Below are 5,226 nucleotides of genomic sequence, written 5' to 3'. Positions count from 1 at the left end.
TCGATCACAGAATTTCTTTTCCGATTGTTCATCGATCAAAAGAGCGGAGCGAGACGTAGGCGAAAAGAGGAAAGGGAGAGCACGAAGGGAGGAAAAGCACGAAACCGACGTTCGTTTCGCGAAACACTGACGATAGAATCCCATTAATCCCCCTCTTACTTTCTTTCGGTCATCTTCGACCCAACTGTATTTCTCTAACGCTAAGCAATATCTGAGAGTTCCATAAAATATAGAAAAATTGTTGTCGGTACGTATCGTCTTTTGCTTCAATTTCGTGTTAAATATTTTCTTACAACGTTAAGATATGTTTTCGTTTGCTAAGATAAGTGCAAAATGTACAAATTCGAAGATCGCGACGGAGTGAAGGTCGAGGAGGAACGTTATTTTCTTCCTCTGTCCGTTCATTCAATGAACATTAGACTGCGGGCTTTTATGCATTTACGAAAAATGCGAATAAAAGCGCAAAATTGCACGGAACGCACAAAAATATTCAAAGTACACAGTTTTCTATGCTACTTGACGAGTGAAGCAATTTTCTACCGAGCTTCTCTGCTCTTTCAATGATATTTCAGAAACACGGATGCACATAAAAGTCTGCGTAATCGTAATACTTTTTGTCGTCGAACTACAGCATCATTGAACTAATTGTCTGTACGAGCGCGTAGAGACGATCGAACAGTTCTGATTGAAAATAGAAACCGATTTCGAAATTTCATTTCTAATTGTACACCGATCGAAAGAAAAGAACCAGGCGATGCTGTGGATGAAAGGAGGAAAGGACGACGATAATCGACGCAAAGTCAACTCGTGCGAAGAATAAGAGGAAAGTGCAGAGTAGACGGGAGAAAGGGTTTCGATGTAATCGATCGTTCGAGTTAAAACGTTTCGCGCGTTCCATTCTCGTTTCGATTCGTGGCAAGACGAATCTCTATAGGCGAGCAGAGAGATGTTTCGTTCCGTTGCTCAGGATGTACTTCCTTGTAATGTAACGTGGTACGGTAGTGTCCGGATATCTGGCCACGAATTTGCTCGCTTATAGTCACGAGCTGTCTTATTTCTAACTATTGGCTCGGACAAAGTCTCCTCTTTGACGATGATTTAATTGCTATTGAATTCCCGAAGCAAGAAATATGTTGTATCTTTTACTTGAAACTGAAAGTATCTTATATTTCTTTGTATTAATTATAATTATTTATTTTTATTATTTAAATTAATAGATACAGGGTTGGTCACGGTAGAAAGTGCTACATGAAATGATTCGTTGTCTAGTGATTATGTAAAAAAATATTTCAAATGAAATTTTAGTATGCCTGAGGAGCCTGATCCGACGAGTAGATTTTCATTTTTCGATATCTTGTATCTTCTGAAATATCCAGGTGACCTTGAGTTTTTTAAACAGCACCGTATATTTTTTACAACATCAGTCGATCCAGCTGAACGTTCTCTGTATAAAAGTATCAACCTATTTATATCGAAAAACCATCGATCTAACAGAGGTATCTTAACTTTAATTTGTCAAATTTAATGCATGAAAAACAGTTCTCTTGAGTTTACGTCGTTCAAGGTTGCCTTAGTATTCAAAAGAATATGAAGCATTAAAAAAATTTCACTTCAAACATTTCCCGATGGTACGTCAATAGATTTCCGAGTTTTTACTGATTCATCCTGTACATAATAATAATAACATATATAATATCCTTCAATTAATATTATCAACCCTTAAATCAGATACAGATATCGGGCTATAGCGATTTACGCTATAAATTATATTTATTATTATGTTCATTATAATATAATTACATAGGTAATTTAATTTAGGTACATACTGCTAATGAAATTAAAGCAAATGAAAAATTCCAAATTAAGTAATTTAAACCTAAATTGTTATGCTTCCCAACGAGTTTACGCTAGCCAAACCGGATGAGCGAATATCCTTGTTCGTTCGGTGTAAATGCACCTTTAGCGGTCAGGTACGCGCGAACGAACGCGCTGCTTCTTATATTGGCCAGAAGAAAGAAAACCACGTTCCTGTTCGTCGACGATACTTGAAGCTGCGTTAGAGAAACCCTATTGGCCTCCCTATCGATGATCACGTCTATCTTATCGTTCGCTATTTTCCTTCTTTTTTTTTTTCTTTTTGTTACTCTTTTCTTCGATCTGGACTACTACGTTTTTGGCTACGGGCGAATCGTTACTCGCGACGTCTTCGAAAGGTCGTTAAGCCGAGTTCTGCTTTGCTTTTGACGCAAGGATGGACAGAGACAAAGGCGAGGAAACAACAAGAAAATTGCTTGACAATTTCCACGATACGTCGCATCTCGGAACTTTTCATAATTATAAAAATATTCTTAACGCTGTGAACAGTTCTTGGTTCGCCAGCTTTGTCGGTACACGCGTCTAAATTTTACGTTTACTTTTTCTTCCATTTTATACTTTTATATTGCATGTTTCGTCTATGTCTCCCATTTCTCTGCATCGTATACACCAAAGAAATTTTATCCACGTGAATAAATAAATAAATAAATAACCATGATAATTTGTTCGTCTTGAACAGCGTAGAACCATAGCGGACCTGACCCTACTTTTTCAAATCCTCGATCCATTCGTCGACCGTGTTACCATTCTAATAAACAATCCAGTCCAGCAACTGCACCGAAAGTCTACTTTTCAATTCAGCGTTTATCCCCAACGCTACCGAGAATGCGACATTCCAGCGTTACTGGAATTCAGATGTGGCTCGGTATCCAATGCTGGCTGAGGCGTACATCTACTGTTTTATCCGATTTTCACGCGAATCCACTGCCACCGTAGTTCACCACATTTAGCGGTTCAAAGAAATCTAGAACAAGGTAGACATCGACGAATTCCAGTCAAACCATTGTGGAACGTAATCGCTGGAACCAGCGACCGGACTAACGTAAAGCCAGCTTTTCGATCCTGTCGTTGGATTGGATTGCTTACTGAAACGAAAGCGCTGTATCGGATCACTAGACTGCGATGCTATTGGATCAATGTGAACGCAACTTAAAGCATCAAGGCTGACAACTCGTATGAAATTTGAAAAGTCGTAACTTGAAATTAGCGCTCGCTCTTTTACGCTTCACTTACACTTTCGTGTTCTCGTGTACACGATGATCCGTGCTGGTTAAATAAATAAATAAATAAATGAACAAAATAGACGAGACAGAAAAGAGAGAAGAAATAAATAAATGGGTGAATTGTTCGTCAATTACCAGTTAAGTGAATTTTTCTGTAATCCGCGATATCTAGGATTTCGACGAGATTGTTATCCGGAGGCATCATTCTTACGATTACTGTCAACGCGATGCCATGACTTGGGTTGCTTGAATCGCATCGAGACCTTCTCTTACCGACGACAGATCGCGAAGACGAACGAGAGAGCGTTTGGAAAAGAAGAAACGATTAAGGACGAGTCTGATGCAGACTCGCGACCTTCCTCACGCTAGACGCTTTGTTAAACGTTTTGTGCAACCTTATACAAGAAAGTAAGATCATCTTCGATGTAGTGTATTTTATTCTTCCTTAATTTTGGAAAATAAGAAAATGACGGCTTATTAGGGACGATATTTTACTTCCAGCTGAAGAAAACCACCTTCGAAACATTTATACAAACTGCACGGATTAAGATATCAAAAGAATATCACGCCACGTTCTATGTAACGTTACGCGGAATAGTGTGCGAAAATTTCAAGTTAATCGAATGCAGAGTTTCGAACATTTAGTAGGTGCAACGTCGAACAATATAGTTTCTGGAGAAGCGCCTAATGTCTTCAGTTAATTTTTCCCTAAAACAAAAGTACGCATTCTTATTCAGCGTTATAAAACATTGCCACTTTTCGGGATTTCAAAATACCATTTCTATCACACCGTTTTACGAGTTTTAAAAAAAGCGCCAAAGGGAATTTCGAATCCTTCGAAGTCGACACAACCGCGTGCCCTCTTCATGAGAATACTCTGGTGGTAAACAAAGTGTTAAGAACCGCTGGTCCGACGAAAACGATCGACGAACAGGCTAAAGGGAAAAACGAGGAACCCGTGTAAAAGACGATCGTCGGTGTCGCTATCCGTTCTTCTTGAATTAATTACGCACAGTAGATAGAAATAGGGAGATAGAGGGGCGCCTGTCGCGGACAGGCTTTCTATCTCGTTCTATCTGCGCGAAATGTCTTTGGCCGTTGTCGACGCTCCAATCGAGCAACCGTGCAAACCAGTCGAGACGAATAGGAATTGACCGAGAAGCAGCAGCAGCAGCAGCAGAAGATCGAACGAGTTGCTCGTGCAAGCGTGCCGGTTTAGCAACAAGTTGCAGCTGGTGCGCGTTTTCCCTAGAGTTTCCTAAAATCAACAAGTGAACTCGCTTTCCTGCTTGGAATTTCTATATCGCTTTCTCGTTCGGCTCCACAGGTGGTAACACGGGAGGCGCGATTCGCACGGTAGCTACGCCACTTTAATCGGTGTCGTTCACCGTTGCTATCAAACGACCGAGTCTCGCCACCTTTCGTAAGCTGCGCCCTCGCTGAAGCAACAACCAGCAACTTTCTATCCATGTTGCTGTTCCTTCTCCAACGTTCCTCCTCTGTGTTCGTTCGCTTTTCCATTGCCAGTTCAACGGAAGGTGTTGCTCGTTGCCTGTTCCCATTCGAGGTGGCAAGGATCGAAGAAAAGTGGAAATCACGCGCCACAACACACTGCGACGGAAACAAATGTTCGGTGTATCGCTGGTCGCTGCGAGCACACGACGCTTCGAAGGTGAAAGAAGGTGCAAACATCTGCCAAACGTGGACGAAATTTCTTTACAAATTGTCGTTTCTTACAAAACATGTTCCTCGTTCTTCCTTCGACGAAGACGTAGCTCCACGAAAGACTCCAAAATGCTCGTTCGATCGTTGTAAATGAGTTTACGAACTGACTAACTCGATTATCGTTTGTACCAAAGTTTGTTATAAATTTATACTAAAGGAGCACGAGTTTCATCTTCTTCTATCTTGCTTCGCACATTTACGATTTCGCAGCTACGCGGACGAATTTTTCAGCCGAGTGTCACGAGCGCCACCGCGCAAGAAAACGATCGATCGCGTTTTCTGGAGCCTCGCGTGGCTGGAAAAAGACTGGAGACTCGGTTTCTGGAACGTGATAAAAGCCGGTTTAATAAAGCGACGCTTCTACGCGTTCACGTATCGAGAATTCTACGAAGGCTTCGCGTTC

This window comes from Bombus flavifrons, chromosome 10, assembly GCF_040668555.2.
Source record: "Bombus flavifrons isolate JBK064 chromosome 10, iyBomFlav1_principal, whole genome shotgun sequence".
NCBI classification, from domain to species: domain Eukaryota; kingdom Metazoa; phylum Arthropoda; class Insecta; order Hymenoptera; family Apidae; genus Bombus; species Bombus flavifrons.
This window is presented reverse-complemented; position numbering follows the sequence as displayed.